General features: G+C 43.8%; 1 protein-coding gene across 2 annotated transcripts in view; it reads left to right on the forward strand.

The window, feature by feature from the left end:
• Positions 1 to 3708: 3708 nt before the first annotated feature.
• large2 (LARGE xylosyl- and glucuronyltransferase 2) overlaps positions 3709 to 18130 on the forward strand; it is a 120168-nt gene continuing 105746 nt past the window's right edge. The window contains exon 1 of one of the 2 annotated variants that reach the window (XM_028402119.1): positions 3709 to 3834. The gene's annotated coding sequence lies outside the window, so the exon portion shown is untranslated. Of the gene's footprint in view, positions 3835 to 5460; positions 5556 to 18130 lie in introns of those variants that run through there. The other variant, XM_028402117.1, reaches the window with a different exon arrangement.

Consider the following 18130-nt stretch of genomic DNA (forward strand, 5'->3'; position numbering starts at 1 on the left):
CAGGCGGTGCAGTGAGTCAGCACAGGCTCTACTCCGCCCTCAGTCCAATCAGAGCGGAGGATTGAGAGTCAGCAGGGCTGCTGTGTGTATAGAAGCCTCCATCAGCAGCCTGCATGCTGATCTGCTGGATGAACTTCCTCCAGTGTGAACGGGGCCTCATCAGTTTCTCCCTGCTCACAGTCATTGTGCTACTTCCTGTGTTTGTGCTTCCAGCCGGCTGAGCAGACAGTATCTCTCCTTACAGCGTTTGTTGTGTTGGATAAACTCTAAATTATTCTATTACAAAGAAACAGTCCAAAGTAAATGAGCATGTGTCTCATTCAGCAGGTGTGAGCAAAGAAGAAGAGCTGGATGAAAAGCTCCAAGGCTGATCTGTGGGGGATGAGACCCCAAAAAGATTTAAAAAGAACTTCTAATCAGAACTCTCAGACCTCTGCAGCACACTGCTGAAATGAGCCCGAAATCAAGAACAAAGTGGAACACGTCACATGGCTGACAGCAAAGTCGTTCTGTTTTAGTGCTGTGATCTGTGTGGGACTTAAAGTCAAACTGCAGATTCATTAAGTTGATGTTAGAACCAAAAGCCTTCCATGTCCGCCGCTGCAGATGGATGAGATCAGAACCGAGCGGCAGCTGGGAGGACAACGGAGACATGACGGAGTTTTCCAGGAAAAAGGAAGATATTTGCATTGTTGGGCTCAATCATTTATGTTGTTGGCACTAAAGCTGTCACCAGGATTAGCTAAGCCACAGAAAGTGAGGACAGAAGTCTTAGCAGCAAGGTCATCGCCGCCATCCAACAAATAAATATCACAGCACGGCGGTGCAGCAGATTCATAAAGACTCTTATCTTTACAGGCTCCATGCCTTCGGTGCTGCTGGACATGACGCCTCGGTGTGAGTTGGGTGCAGGCTAGGCTAGGCTAACAGTTCCTCCCTGCTCCCAGTCTGTGTGCACACTATCCCTGAATCCAGGCCAAGCTAAGCTAATAGCAACCTCTGTGTGCATGCAGTGCAGAAACGCTAACGCTGCTACGCCTCTGCATGGAGGCTTAGGTTGTGTTAGCTGGGATGGTGTTGTGTGGAGATTAGAGGAACGCAGCTGCTGCCCTGTTTGTCTGCAGCAGCTGATTGCTGAAAGATAAAAAACTACAAAAGTGCATCTGAGTCGCCCAAGGGTGCTCAGCAGTGGAGGCGGGCCCAGCGAAGCAGAACCAGAACGGGCTGACAGCGGGTCCTCAGCTGGAGTCCTGTGACTGTGGAGTTTGTCTTGATCGTTGTTCTTGTTTTAACTCAGAGTGAAAGTGATCTGAATGCACCGACAGCAGCAACAACACAGAAACATAACACAGAGAATCTTCAGACAGAGCTGATCACTTCCTGAAATCCTTTTCATGCAGGGTTCCTGCTGCAGTACAGGTCCTACCTGGACCCCACCTCTCCTGAACCTTTGCCAGTGTTCTCTCTTTGGATTTCTTGGTTTTCTTCCTGATCCTTTAGAGTGAGTAGCTTCTGTCTTGCCAGCTGTTTCTCTCTGCTTCCAGCTGTTCCAACACTGTTCCTGAGCTTTGTGCTAAGCTAGGCTAATGCACCATCAAGTCTCCTTGACAGGTTAGTATCCAGACTCCAGGTAAACTGCTGCTTCCTGCTTAAAACAGGCTAACACAGTCTCTGTGCTAAGCTAACAGAAGTCTTTTTGTTGTATTTTGATGAATCTGTTCATTATTTTGCACAAATATAAACAACCATAAACAACCTCACATGTTCAGATTGGATGTCACTGTGCAGGATGGAGTGGAGTTATTAGCCGCCTCCCTGATGCGCAGGGGAATCTACAACCCTTTGCAAAGTACCACATCACAGTAAACCATGACTCTCAGAGCGTGTTTTCTATAGAGGAGTTTTTGGAGCGTGCCTCTGTGGCTCCACTCTGACTTTATTCCCAAAGATAAAGCAGACATCAGAGCTTCTAAAGTGCTCTAAGTGAACAGGAGGAGACAGATGTATCCTTCAGAAGAACACAATGAAGGCCTCGCTCTCAGCAGCAGCACACAGCTCCGTGCACATCTGCTCAATTCTAGAAGAAGAAGAAACATAAACACGTCCGTCTGACGGGACGGGAGGACTGACAAACATGCGTGTGTTTGGACCTGGTCCACACAGAGGGCGTCAGACATGGACTCCCCGGAGCTGCTCCTGTCTGTTCCTGGGTCTCCAGGCTCCGCTCGAGTGGAAGAAGAACGCAGCGTAGGTTCACGGACCGCAGCCGCGTCGGATCCTTCCAGCGTGAAGACAGACAGACAGACAGGGGGCGATGGTGCGATACTTCACCGCCACCTTTCAGTCAGCCTGTTAGGTCTGCACGGTGCGCCGCCTGGGACGGAAACTTTCCCAGAATTCCCTTGTTTGTTTTTTATAGGCGGGTGTCATAAGAGGATTTCATCAGGAGACAGGGTGGCTGTAATCCCAACTGTAAAGAGGAAGTGTTGATAGAAAACAATTTCATCCCTAATCTTTCTAAAGCTTTTCATTCAGATTTTTACTTTAAACACTGACCAGCATATTATTTTTTTAATAAAGTCCAATGCAAGCATAAGTGGTGTGACTGCACAGACCTCGTGCTAATCCAGGCTTACTGTTCTTCCCTGCTCCCAGCTTTCATTCTGAGTGATAACTTTAGTATAGTCACTGCACAATGATGACTATCTGCACTGTTTACTTCCACACCAGTACCACCTCACTGATCCATGTGGTTTGCCATTACAACCACCACTCATGTCCCGTTCTGTTCATGGTAAGTCTGTAACGTCATGTCAATTTATAGCCTTATTACATTGTTTACCTTGTTTACTTCACCTTATTTCATCTTATTTACCTTATATTTATCTCACTTTTATCTTATTTCATACTGTGATCTGGCAAATATGTCACTTAAAGTGGTCACGCCCATAATTATGAGTCAGAATGTATTACACTAGAAGGAAATGTATTGTATTGATTGTATTGATTGATAAAGTTAATCTTAAACTGATCATTTGAGTCCAGAACCATTGTTTGTAGCAGGCTGTCAACCTGTTTATTTCTGCTGTGAATCTGGACATTTTAACATGGCAGTCTATGGGGAGTGACTCACTTTTGGAGCCATGCCCCTAGCGGCTGCGGCGTGAACTGCGACTTTCACCACTTCCGCATTGGCGTCGTGTCTGAGCCCCGGATGTTGCTGCGTGATGGACGCACAGTTATTGAAACGATGCTGCGTTTACGGAAAATCTTCTAGGTATGAATGTAACTTTAGCCTTTAGCTATAAAACATACATTTTGTTCCGCGTCCAGGTAAGAAAGTGTAAACAAAGCTGTTAACATCACGTTTCTGCTGAGATCTGGTAATATAGTTTAATCTTTAACAGTTATTAGCTAGCTAAGTTAAGCTAACTTTTCAAGCTAAACGTTTATAGCTAGTTACACGACGTTGTTGCTAACTATAGTGAACTATTTTTTACTTTATAAAACGTCTAATAGAGCAGTTAATGTAATGTTTTGTTAGAAAGTTTGTTTGAACATGTGTATGTGAATCTAGCTTTGTTAATGTTTACCTGATTCGAGGTGTTAAATACTATTATCAGGAAGCCGACTGTATTATTATTTGTATTTTTCCGTTTGATGCTCGCTGCTGTTATATTTTGAAAGTGTCGGACGGAAACAGCCTCTTATTGTGTCGGTCTTGACCGCAGTGTGGATCTCCGGTGGCTCGCTGAGCGCTCTCATGCCCGCAGGCTGCGGTCCGCTGCCCGGTGAAGCCGACAGGTACCGGAGGACCCGGAGGAACCGGAGATGGTGAGTTAGACTCAGATTCACAAACCCAGACATTAATAATAATGTTGAACCAAAAGTACTTCGCTTCAAAATGTCTGTAAACCCTTTAGAAGTAGTTATTTAGCTGTCGTTTTTATACTGTTTCTGTGTTTATGTCTGACTGATTAGCATGAGAACGTTTGGAAGTCTAGATTGTGAGTTTGTGGTCCAGTTGTCAGCAGCTGGATTACAGTGAATAACAATATCAGCAGGTAGACGTCATATGTTCGGACCCTGCTGTGGTCTGATGTTTGCTGATTTACTGACTCTCAGTGTGAGCCACAGTCACTGTTATTCAGCTCTGGTCAGCTGTGTGTGTCTGTGTGTGTGTCTGTGTGTCTAAATACACGAGCATCTATACCTCCCTGTGTACAGTAACATCTGTAATCTAATCTGAATAACAGCCAGATTAGGATTGAGAAACCAGGTGCAGCCTCATTCTAAAGGTGATTTATTGAACTTAAAATCTAACAAAACAGCATCATTGATCTTGATGGGGACCTCTGATTTAGTGGTTACACATTCAAATATGTAGAAGTACAAAATATTGTCTTTGCAAAATGGCTCTAAAGGGAGCCCGAATCCAGGGATATGTCACCTGATGCATCTTTAGTTAGCCGGGGAATATAAGGACATGTTTAAAGGGACAGCCTTGGTGTCTCACAGATGTGTCCTTGAAAGAATGCAGCTTTTGGATTTGATTCTGGAGACAGTGTTTAAAATTGTACTGCCTCAGTTTTCACATGCTCGTGGTGGACTTCAGCTTATTGCTTGGACCTTTGGGGCTCACTTAAACAGTACTAAGGAATTAGGCAGAGGTCACAGAGGGATCACTGGATTTCCACATAAAAATGTTATGTGAATAAATCACAGTATTTCTAAAAAAATATATTCCTTTAACTTCCAGCTAATGGGCGTCTCTAATGAATAGCAGAAACAGTAGTGGAGCTTTTGGAGAACAGTGGAGCTGAATAATGAAGCAGATCTTCACAGCGCCTGAGAAGGATCAGTGGGACCGTGTGTAGTTTCTGTGAGCAGGTCTCTCTCGGCAGTCTGAATGTTTGGCTGTGAATGTGAAGCCTGTTTGGCTCCCTGCTGTCAGATATCTGCTCGGCTGTGTTTCTGCCTGGATCAGTGCCCAGGCTCCACAATCTCTTTTATCTTTGCACACTACATTTCTCACACGATTACACAGCAAAAAAAAGAAAAACACGGCTCAGATAACTCGTGTGTGTGTGTGTGCGCCTGCATTTCAAACAGCAGCTTTTAACTAATTAAAAAGGCACAGGGAGAATCTCAGATTTACAATCAAGGGAAACTTTTATTCTTATGTTTTGTGTTGTGAGAAGTGAAGTGGAGATTTACTACAATTATGTAAATGCTGAAAACCTCTTTGAAGGTGTATATCAACAAAGATCATTATAATTTTATCCGTGGATCCAGCCTGACGGATGTTTATGTCCCAGTGACTGCAGGCTCCTGGCTCAGCTTATTGAAGTCTGTCTCTGGACAAACTGTAGGACAGTGCACTTTCTCCTCCTCCCCCTTTGTCCCTTTTTTCTTTTCTGTTTTGCTGCTTCCTCCTTTTTTAATCCTACTCCACTTCATCTTACTCCCAGAGGGCTTGAGTGGGCAGATTTTCCTCATCTCAAGGGGGGAAGGAGGGTCGGAGACTGAGGTAGACGATATCTAACATGCTGCAGGTAGGCTGCTGACGTACACTCATTAAAGTAAGGTCTGTGATGCTGATTCTGTTCCATGAGATTCATTGTTGTGTAATTGCCGGAGCACCTTTCTTCATCTCTCCACCTCCGTTTTTTGGACTTTTGTTGATCCCTCTCCACGCCTATATGCCGGTCAAAGAGCCAGATTTATAGATGTGGCAAATGTGGTTTAAAATGCAGCCATATGTTTTTTGTTGTAGGTTTAAAAATACAAACGTATAAGGTTGTTTTCAGTCATACATTGCATGTTATCATGTGGTTGCATCTAGCTTAACCCTCAGGCGTCACTCTAAATTACGACCCTTTTGTGTCATTCGTGGACAAAAACGTACACTTCCAAAAAACTGCTATAAAAACTTAATAGATTCATATTTTTTTCTGCTTTTTTTTCTGCATAAATATGTTAAACAACTTGCTCATGGGTGGGTTAATGGCTGATTTTAGTGGTAGTAGAACAGTACAGGAGAAAATGTCAAATGTAACTATTTTTCTCCAAAATGAAACCCTTACATCAAGAATTGCATGGTTATATGTTGTTATAGCTATGGTATTAAAAATGTAGCATTATAATAGGAGTTAATGGGACCTGAGTGGAAAATACCATTTTAAACTGCTGCTACACAAAAACTAATAATGCATCAAACTCAATATTTTGGCTAATCTTTGACCTATCCATGACAGATTTAAATATACTGCCTCAGCCACCTAACTTTTGTTTTGTGGAAAATAACTCATTTTTTGTGTTTTCTTCATAAAAAAATTACTGTGACATCAAGTAATCCAACTGGCATTTAAAGGGTTAAAGTCCTCAAAATGATTTAATGTTTGGTAGTTTTGAGCAGGGCTGAAGTTGTTTAACATATTTATGCAGAAAAAAGTAAGAAAAAATATTAATGTTTTTTGGAAGTGGACGTTTTTGTCCACGAATGATACAAAAGGGTAGTAAATTTGTTTCACCATGTTCTGATGTATTAGAAAATTTGAAATTTGAATTCTAAAATTGTCTAGAGAGAGTCTTTGTTACAAAAAAATGTGCCATATGCACCAACACAGATAAAATGGTGGCCAGGTAAAGACGCAAAAATTACCCAAATGGGCAAAAAAGTCCCCAATGACGCACAACAACAACCCTTATAGACCTAGGAGAGTTGGCTTGTTTTACCTGTGGAGCACTGATTATTGTTCTTTGCTTGTTTAGGCGTCAGTCTTTGTACATCATTACTTTCCAAGTCACGACCAAAGGGACGTGTTCTGTCTGTGGTTTAAAGGTTTCAGTGTATGTGTAGAGTTTAATGTGAGGTTAATGCTTCATCCTCACTGTCAAAACTAAAACAAATCCTTTGAGTGATGTGTCCCAAATGTGACATTAATAATTCTATTAATAATTCAAAAGTTAAACATGAATCATAGACATGCTCTCCTGAGTGACTGCTGTCACAAATGACACTATTTCATATTCAAGGCTGTGTGTGTGTGGCGGACGTGGAGGAATTAGATTCATCATCCTGCTGCAGAGCGATCCTCCGCCTGCTGCTTTATTCTGCGTCCATAGGCTTCATTCTTACAGACACCATGTTTTTTAACAGATGCGTTAATGCCGGCTGCCCACGTGGACACGCTCCACCTCAAATTGCCTCTCTGCAGCCTGCGAGCGGATTCACGGTGACGCCGGGGTCCCTCGTGGCGCTGGTGATTGGCAGGACCCTTAATTGCGACCACCTCTTTGTGAATAATAGATGCTCGTCGAGCTAAGTGGAACGATGAAATATTAAGAGGCAGAGAACATGCCATGCAAGTCTTATTTTGGAAGAGACGGAGCTGGAAACAAACTGGAGGAGGAGGAGGGAGGGAAATTAAAGTTGCTCAGTTCAGCGGGGGTCTGGTGTTGTTTATGTTCGCCTCCAGGCTGTCAGATTAGAAAGAAATCCCTGCTGGAAAACTTTTATCTCGACAAAGTGTGACACTGTTCCCAGCAGTTTAAAAAAAAATGGCTGTAAAGCTGCTTCGTAGGTTTCACTGTCAGGGAGGAAACCAAACCTGCCGGCTTTTCAGGTAGATTCTCTCAAAAAGCAACTTTCACCTCCACTGAGCGGAGCCCACAAGGTTGCTGCTGACACACTAGTCTGAAAAAAACCATTCTAAATCAATTCGAATCCAGATGATGCTTCAGTTTATCAGGAGGGTGAAGTGAGTCTGTGTGGAGGGCCATGTTTGTCTGACTCCCCCCTGATTTCTTGTTAATTTAAATACAGGCAAAGACGTAGAGCACAGATGGAGCTGGCAGCTCCAGAAGCAGGAAGCTGTCATTTAAAGCATTCATGTGTATAATGTAGTTAGTGTAGTGTTAATGTAGTACAAAATTCCCCCATGTACATTTTTAACAAAAGGAGACATGGTTCTGCTTCAAGCCAATGTTAACTAATAAATTAACTAATAAATGAGTGTAATATTTATCTGAGGAGTACTTTTGGGTCAGCGGAGGTGGAGTTTATGACCTGTACTGCAGCCAGCCACTAGGGGGCAGGCAATCAAGATGTTCTGAGGACCAGTCTTGTCTTTTATATTTATATAGTCTATAGGATTAAATTGGTTTTGGAGTGAGAGGCTGCAGAGGACGTGCAGTTTTTGTGTCATACTGTAGCTGTGGATGGTGCCGCTTTTCACACACATTGTGATCTTTAACTCAACCTAATCGTGTAATTTCAAGTCAAACAACAGGTGAGAGGAAAGGGAAGTAACATACAGGGTGGGTCACAATTAAAAGCAGGAAGTTCTTCACAAATCTTCCAAGCTCATGTTGAACCATGGGTGGTTCGGACCCATCAGTGTCTTGTTAGGAAGTGCCGGGGGTGTTTTAGAAATCACCGCTTCTTCATGAACATTTTTCTGGTTTGCTAATTTTTTTGTTTCAGTAGAAGTAGACTCAGTGGCTTGTTGTTTCTTATTTGATCTGATTTCTTGACTTTAACTTATGTCATAGACTGTGACAAGTTCTCTGCACTTGCTCCCACTGGGTTAGAAATGGCTTCATCTGCACTGACAGTAGCAATTGTGCTAACAGGGGTAATGTAGCAGAAGCTGTAAGTCATGTTTTCTTAATTAAACTGCACAAATATAGAAGTCGTATGCAAAAAATAGCTTGTATGCATGTTGCAGAGAACGCAGTGAGCTGTGTAAGAAGGCCGCTGCTGCTTTTCATGGAAAGCATTAATTAACACCTCAGGTGATTACTTGTTTAGAAGAGTATGTTGTGAAGTGTGAGAGTGGTCATCTGCATGGTTGAGTGAGTGTGTGTTTAAATGATTCCAGGGTAATGATGGCAAGAAGATTATTCACAGCTCTCCCACACCTGGTACAGGACAGAAATAGATGTCATAGCGACAGCGACACTGAATGCATGTGACGTGTTCAGACTAGCTGTGTGTCTGAATGTAGGCCACCATAGCTGCATGTGCCTGAGCCACTGCAGGCTGAGTTAGCTCAGGGAGCGGATGTGATTGTTTTGGCCAGACGTGCCAGAGGAGTTTCAGGGAGGGTTCAGAGTTTGTGTCGTGGCAGCTTTAGATGCTGGACGAACATTCTGCGCTGGTTCTATTGGACCTATAATCAGCATTTCACCATGTAGACCATAAAATGTTGATACATCGGCTACAGCACAACTTTGGATTGTCTGGGACAGGTCTAAGACATGTTCTTATCATACCCAAGTGATAGAACAGGGTGTTAATAATGCTTGATGTGTCCCTTTTGTTCTGTGGTGTTCCTCAGGGCTGTCCTTGGTCCACTTTTATTTTTAATGTACATCTGGCCCTTGGTTGGATCATAGGTGCTTTTAAAGATGTGTTGTACTTTTATGCTGATGATATCCAGTAGAACGGTTAAGACGGTAAGAGCTGATGAATTGTTTGTTGTATTAAAAACTGCTAGCTACTAGCTGAAACTGTCCACAACCGTCCTGAAAACAGAAACCGAAACTCTTGTGCTGGCTCCAGGTGGGAAAATTCCCCTTCTCTGGGCTCGTCTGTTCAGTCCAGACTCAGGAATCTTGGAGTTGTGTTTGACAAATCTCTTGATGGTCATTTTAAACAACTGTTAAGTAACTGTCTCTATCAACTTAGATATATTTAAATATAAAGGCCAATGCTCCAGAGCCCCCCAGTACGTCATAGACATGCTTGTTTGTTACTCCTCTGGCTGCAGCCTTCGATCCTCACACCAGAACGTCCTTACACCCAGGCAGACCACTTCTTTCAGGCTGTGGCCCCCAGACTTTGGAACGCCCTGCCCCTCTCTCTTCCTGAGTGTTGATTCTTTTAAACAGCAGCTGAAGACACTTTTGTTCAGATAAGCTTTTAGTTGACTGGGTTTTACTGTGTTGTTTTACTATACTATCATTTTATCTGTGAAAGCTGCTATATAGAAACTGTTTACTTACTTACTTTGAAAACCTCGAGAAATGAGCTGCTGCTGCATTAAAACAATGAACAATGTTACATCTTCTCTATCATAAGGCAGACAGGGAGTGCTCTGTTCTTTTCTTCTTTTTCTTACATGTCCTTGTGAATAAAAGTTATTAGTATGGTCTAGATGACGCTGGAGACCTTTGTGGTTTTTCATACAGTCGTCCCATTAAAGTAAAACCTGCTGCAGCTAACTGACTGGAGTCTGACGGCTATACTCAGAGATGGTGTCGCACTGGTGGAGATGAAGGGAAGCATCACTTCATTACCTGAGGGACGAAAGGACCCGTCTGTGCGCTGCAGTGAGACTGTAGCTTCAACTGCAACTGAGACATCTCTGAGGAACATGTGGGTACCTGCTACCAAGTGGCAACTTCCCAGACTGAGGTTCTTTGTGCTTCCACTTTAGGCTGTCTTTAAAGCAATCCCCAGAGATTTCTATGTTAAAATGTCTAACTTTGTGGAAATTATCTGACAGTATCCTGAGGTTAGAATGAGCTGCAGTCACTGAATTTGCTTGAAGTTTGTCAGCCTAACAACCTGAGCCTAATAAAAGTGCCTGTATGATTGGCATGAGAGCGTAACAGGAAAAACTGGTGCCTGATTTGTGCCAGTTTTTCCTCGTTCCTATAAAATATGTAGAAACCTTCTTTCGTTTGTCTGCCTGTTGTGAGAGTGCTCTGTGTGCTTACTGCATACTCCGCAGCTCCAACTCCACTGCCAAATTAGCGTCCACTGGTTGATCGCTGGGTTATAATATCCAGCGGTGGTCGGGCTCTCAATCCCATTGAAGCCGCCACAAATATCGACCTAGAAAGGGATTCAGCTCATTTTCTAATAACTCATGAAAAAAATATTTTCTCAGTCTTCTAATCTTGATTTTGTGTTGCAACCTTTCCATGGAGGGTTGTGCTGCAGGCGTCACTCCTCTGCTCATGCATGGGTGAGATCCAAGTCCACTGGTTGGTTCCTGGTTGGTAGCGCTCTGCAGTTCTGTGTCGTTAAGGCCCATCTAAGCCTCCCCGTCCAGCACTGTTGCACTGACGTAGCAGCGCTTCAAATGCATACCCATATTTTGCAGAATGCATGTCTAAGTTTACAAAATGCTGCAATAAATATAAAAACAACACTGAGATGAAAACATTTCCTTAAATGGATTTCAAGCCATGATTCTGTTTTACAGAAACGGATCACCCTCAAATCATATATTTCAATCATGAGAGACTCAGCGAACTGAATGAGAAATATTTATTAAGTACAAAGTTTGAATGTGCATTGGCGTCCTGACCCCGTTGAGAAGACCACATCCGAAAAGGGGGAAAAACACAAGAGGAGAGGCCGCTGGATCAGAAGATCCCCCCCGGGGTCTAGACCTGGTGGTGGTGGAGAGCTGGAGGGCAGGAGATAGGAGGCCTTACTGGCGTGGACCTGGTGGTGCTTGGGGTGGAGGAGGGTTGCTGGGTTCGATCAGAAGACAGCTGGAGAGGAGATGGAGACTTTTAAATTTCGTGCTAAGCTGTGATTGGTCAGGAGAGGGACGGATGGGAAACGGAGTCTTCCTGATTGAACTTACGCTAAGAGCTACATTTGTGTTAGTGAGTTGTGAAGTTTTAGAGAAATCTCCCCTCCAGTCACCTACTGTGATGGCTATGGAATGAATGTTGTATCGACCACATCTTATATTTTAAGGAAAGTTATTGTGTGATAATTATCAATTTTTTGCCTGGCCCTGGTAAACTGATTAACACACAGTGGGAACAGGCAGCCTGTCCACAGGTCTCTCTGGAGCCGTAAGTGCAACTTTAATGGTTGTGTTTTCCATTTGGTATGAGGACAAACAGCTGGAAAGAAATCTGATGGGTGTTAAATTACAACCAGTTCACAGAAAATCTGTCGATAGTTGTTGCCGTGTGAAAAATGATCCAGGCAGCGCCTGAAACTTTTATCGATCGCAAACCCAGACAATGAAAATGTCACAGACTGACTGAGAGGTGATCTGCAGAAACATCAGTCAGCACCTGTGAACAAAGGCTGCATCACAAAGCAAACAAACGAGGATGTCACACATCTGCATCTGGAGTATCTCCGTCTGTGTTTGTCTCTAATTGGATACTTATGTTTCCTAACAGAGTAAATAATTAAATGAACAGTGGGTAATTGTCACGGAACACCTCGCGTCGGGCCTCTGCCTCCGTGGAAAGCTTTTGAAGGCACTTTTGAATCTGGCTGCTCTCTAATTCAGTAATTATGTCGAGATCACAGGACTGCTTTATTATGAATTCTCCACAGTGGAAAAGCACTGCCGAGTGCCTGAAATGTCTGCTCCCCGGCTATTATTTTAAAATGAAATGTCACTGACTGTGCACGTCTCTGAATGAAGCTTCAGGTTTAGAGCTTTTTGTCCTTAGATATTTGAACAAAACAAAACAAAAACAAAACACTTTAAATGGTTTATACCACATACAAGAGTTTTTTCCTTCACCACAATCGTTGATTCTAAATTAAGGCATGAAGGGAAACAAAAGAAAGGTCAGTGTAAACTTCTCAAGTCAGAGACGAGCGACTGAAACTTGCATTCATGTTTCCATAGAAAAGCTGTTTTCAGGTTTCTAGCCAGGTACAGGTGATAGATGGAGAGAGGTAGAATGCTGTCAGCTATGAATGAATCTGCAGCAATCCTGCAGCTGGGTGTGTGTGTGTGTGTGTGTTACATGTGTGAGACAAGGCAGACATGATGTTGTCTTTGCCCTCGGGTCAGGAGAAAGAAAAAGTATAGCGGGTATGTTTTTACCTAACATTATAGTTCCCTCGGTTTAGACCAGCTCTGCAGCATGTCGGCATGTTGCAGCATGATTAACCCCACTTCACCCAGCATGCCTTTCATTGGATTTGAGGCCATGTGGACTGGTGTCACCCCTGCGAGGACATGTGTGACTTTGGTGCCAAAGTACAGATGGCCCAGATGGCTCATTAGGCTGGAGCAGTGAGCCACTGGCGACGCTGTAAAAAAAAAACTCCCCAACCTGAAATTCATCTCCGACAGTTCAGAGATGGTAAAACTGACAAGAGGCCGGTGTGATGAAAGACTGTCAAAGTAAATAAGAAGTGTCTCACCTTCACAGGAAAGGCTTAAAGCTTATCTCTGCCTCCTGAAGGTGCAGCGAGGTAACGAAATCTTTACAGAGGAGGCTTCTCGCTTTACTCGCACAGACGCCCCCAGCAGAGGATCCGAAACACGGAGGTGACAGAGCAGAAGTCCTTCCAGAGTCCAGTCCTTATGAAATAATTAGCTGCTCCTGTTACCTCCGTGTCATGCTGGGTCATGACGCTGTCACTCAAACTGGCCGAGAAGCCAGCAAGATAATGAACCTGCTGTCCGGGCAGGGCCGGCAGCCACAGAACCAATCATCAGGGATCAGGAAGGGAACGATGAGGGTAATACTAGTCAGGGTTGGGAGGGTTACTTTGTATATGTAGTTAACTAATTCAGTCACTCAAGTGAAGCTAACAAGCTGGTTTACAGGTGCCAAATAGTGATCGTCTCCCAAAAACTGGAGCGTGCTTTCTGTTTGGCCTCATCCATACTGTTACACATATTCATAACTTCATGTCTACGGTTATAGCAGACGAACGAAACACCTGAAAGTACTGTTGTGTAATCCACCAAACAAAGTAACTGTATTCTAATTACCATCACTTCATGAAATACAGTTACTCATAGTTTGTACTCTAACGCTGGTACATGTAATCTGTTACTCCCTGACACTGATACTAGTTAGTTTCGTTGACCATTTTTATGCTGAAGCACATTTTCACTGTAGCACTCACTGCTCATATTGGCTCTTCAGACAGTCAAGGGACAATTTTACCCCCTACAAATATGTGAAGTTGAGAAGCACAGCTGCATAACAAGAAAAAGTCACAACTCCAAGCATTCAAGCCCTGAGTTCAGCGTATCTTTAAGCCTTAGTGTAATTAAAACATGTATGAAACCCCTGCAGTCGTCATTAAGATGGAACTTGGCACTTCATTTCCAGGTCTTGGAGGTTCCCACAGAGTAAATGTGGTCATGGTCTCCTAGATGTTATTGTGTACTGGAAAAGTTCAAACATTCAAATGATATTGTGCAGACTGAATTATGATGTTTACTGAATCTGAATCAGTAGCCTCATTTACTGGCTTTTTAAATGTGCTGCAATCAAAAGCTCGGAGGATAAATGATGCTGTACGTCATCATCTTCTGGTTTTTTAACATTTTACAGTGCAGGAAAACGTACCTCTAACACTGTTGAATGACATTGTTTTAGCTGTAGATGCAGATTCTCTGACGTTTATCTCTTTGCTTTGCCTCCTAATGTGTTGCATGGTTTTCTTATTACAGACAGTTTGCTGTATTGCTCACGCTCTCACTGCTCCATTTCGAAGGCATAAATCTCTCAGCAGGTCATCTCTGCAGGATGATTGATTGTATCAGGGCTCTGCAAGCACACACAGGTTACTCCTTCGACTCTCCATTCATGAGCTCACGTCATGCTCCCTCGTTTGTGTGTGTTTATTTAATGAAGCGAAGCATTACACCGGTTCATTGGTGCAGATACAAAAACCCTGCTGTGGTGCGTAACCTCAACATTTACATAGTGATTTCGGTGGAAGTTGTTCTGATATGTGCTGGGTGGGCGGCCGAGCCCCGCTACTGGGAATGGAATCGTTCTTTTACACAGATGAGTGTTTTTCTACCTGCACTCGGGCTGCTTTGTATGTAGATGTATGCTGCTGCTACCGCTGCTGGTTAATGCGCTCGCTGTTGTCTCACAGTTGCCTCCATTCACTGGTTATGATTTGATTGACTGTGTGTGTCCAGCACAATGAGATGTATATAAAGATGTACTCTGAGTCACCGTGCTGCTGCACACGCTTAGTGTGGAAAAATACCTACACAGTGGTGATGATGTGTCAAACTTTGCTGTTATCCCTGCCTGCCACGTGCCCAGTGGCCTTGCCACACCACCACCGCTTGTTGATCGCTGCCACTCTAATCAATAAATGTGAAGGGCTACAGTGCTTTTCCGAAGCAACCCTTCACTCTGCTCCACAAAGATATGCACCAAGTCTACTTTGGCTACACCAACCAGATCACGCAGGAACCCAACGATGTCAGGTACCAGAACAGTAGAACATTGTGCATCCATTAACTTGTGTGTGTCTTTGTTACAAAACATGTTTTAATCATGCAGCTTGGAAGTTGCTGGAATTTTCCATTTAATGTGAAGTCCATCTGCATTTCAATAACATTTTTTAATAGCAACTTTGCTCTGTTGTCTAGCAACAAAAACAGAAAAAGAAAGGCTTTATTGGGGACTCGGCGGTATTATTATTATACAGTATATGTGTGCACTGACAGTGGGATGTAAAAGGGTGGCAGAGAAGTCCTCCTACCCACTTACTTTCTGCTTGTTGCAGCATCTTGTTAGCAACTTCTGTGTTGACGAGTTCAGCCCATATACTGTGTATAAAGGATATAGAGGATCCTCTCCTCTCCTCTCCTCTAGGTGAGTGTGAGCATAAGCATGAGTGCGAGTGGTGGTGTATGAGTGGCGCAGAGTTTAAACTGGTTTCTTTATTTGTCGTGACACCTCCTCCTCCGACTATCCGGCATGGTGCACAGATAGTTCCTCCACACGGCTCAGTCTCGGTGGAGGAGGTTATGCCTCTCGGACAACTTTTTTTCTTTTTAAGATTTTAAACATTTTTAGAATCATTGGAGAACTCAAAAGGTTAATTTTTGACCTTTATTTGTGGTGGGGAGTCGGACGTACACCTCCTATTCCTCAGCCAGTATAAAAGCTGTAATCAATGATCTGGAGGGACCATTATTCAGATTATTAAGAGCATCGACGAAGGCTTGAGTAGGAGCGCAAATGACATCGCTGAGCCCCAGTCCAATCTCGGTGCTGTCTCTCACTACTCCTCACCTGGATAAGTTCAAGGATGCAGGGAGAATAGATCTGTATTTGATCTGTGTGAAAAGTCCTCTGTCTCCGGTCCCGCTGGTCTGGTCTGATCTCCTCCCTGCCGCTCCCCTCCCCTCCCCTCCTCTCTTCCCTTAGAGCAGTGGTCCCCAACCACCGGGCCGGGGACCGGTACCGGTCCGTGGGTCATTTGGTACCGGGCCGCACAGAAAGACTGAGCAAAACATATATTATTCATTATCTGACTCTGAAAGCTGTTTCATTTATAAATCGATCAGATTCATCCGCCTGTGCCTTTAAGCACCTGTCCAGACGCTTGTCTCGGTCACGGGATACGGCCCCAAAATTAAGCCCACAAGCAGCAAAAATGAATAAAAAACAAACGTCTTTGGAGAGCTTCTTCGGAAAGGGGAAAGACCTAACGAGGGGACAGAGGAAGAGGAGCCTGCCCCTTCAAAGAAAAAGAAACCTGCATTTAAAAGACTATATCAGGAGTCCTATTTAAAATATGGATTTATTGCAACAGGTGATTCTCACACACCAAGTCCGCTCTGAGTGATGTGGCGACAGACTCGCAAATGAGGCAACGAAGCCTGCATTAAAAGACAAGCCATGGAGTTTTTTGAAAGAAGAAAACATGAACAAGAAGGACAGAAGCAATTAATGACGGCCAAAACAAAATGAATCCCATTATCCCCAGATGGGACCGCCTCATTGCTGAGAAAGCTCAAAGGCTCCCACTAATTAAGCATAAGAGTAAGTTGTCTGTTTATGCACTTTGTTTTTATTTATTTTTTTTCTGTGCCAGTCCGTGAAAGTATTGTTTTACATGATACCGGTCCGTGGTGCAAAAAAGGTTGGGGACCGCTGCCTTAGAGGCTTCTTAGGCTTTTCCACCACACTCTTATACACTTTTGCTGCTTATGCACTTGGGTGGGAATGTCACCACAGACACCAGATCTAAAACTGTGGTATGCTGCAAGATTTAGTGCCCTGGTGACACCAGTCGAAGGCTTCAGGCGCCTGTCAGTGCCCGGAAATGGATAACAGGCAGTAATGCTGACAACAGATTCCATCCCACCCTCCTAGACCCCGACAGGGACGTTTTAATAAAGCCACACTAATTGCAGGATGCAGGGCCAGAGGTCGTCTTGTGTCCGTGAGGACGAGGAGCTTTAATTTGGTGTGGCTGGCGTGTGTGGAATATAGATAAACAAAATCACAGCCAACTTCAAAGGCTGACATTTAGTTGCAGGGGCTTCGTGTGCGACCTTGTTGAGCAGAACAGGCCTTGATGGATCGTTGTTTGTATGGAAAATGCTACAGATTCTTCTACGGCCTCGTCTGTGTCTGACGGCTGCTTCTCAATTTTCAAGCACATGGAATACATAAGTGTGGTTTTTAAGGCGAGCTGCTGTATAGAAATGATGTTCTGCGGCACATTCAGCTTCAAGGCGATGTGATTTGAATTTAAAAATACATATGGATAGAAATAGTAGATATTGCTTCAGTGAAGAGACAAACATCCAGGCCTACAAAGAGCAGGGATTTGTAAATAATGGTTAGTTGCAAAGCTGGATGATGGATGAACCTACTTATCAATAGATAGCTGTCGTGGTCTTTCTGTATTTCTGCTGTTGGGTTGGACATTTCAACATAGATTATTGGGGCTTTTGGGGTGTGGCGTGGTCATAATAATAAATGTAAACGTATGACAGACCAGTGTAAGCATAAATCAGGCAGCATTTGCTGTAGTTAATGACACAAGAGCTCAGAAACATAGCAGCAGCCTCTGCCAGTAGGTCAGATTTTCCTTCTTCTCTCGCCGGACATCCACCGACTGCTGGCTGGAGACATTTGATTTGACCCTTTCCGAGTTGATGTGAAAAAGTTCCTTCATTCAGTCATCACAGAATCACCTGGAGTAAATACCTTAAGGAAAAGATAACACAGTAGATAGAGGCTGCAGACCACATGGGAACAGCATAAACCTCACTTAGTCCATCTCAGCGCGGGAGGCGATCCGTCCTCCCGGCACCTCCATGAGAGCAGGGCTGGCTGATGAAGCCACCGGCTGGATGGGCGTGATGGAATGAGGAGAGACGGGGAGGAGATTGGTTTGTCC

Source organism: Parambassis ranga, chromosome 3 (assembly GCF_900634625.1).
Source record: "Parambassis ranga chromosome 3, fParRan2.1, whole genome shotgun sequence".
Taxonomy (NCBI): domain Eukaryota; kingdom Metazoa; phylum Chordata; class Actinopteri; family Ambassidae; genus Parambassis; species Parambassis ranga.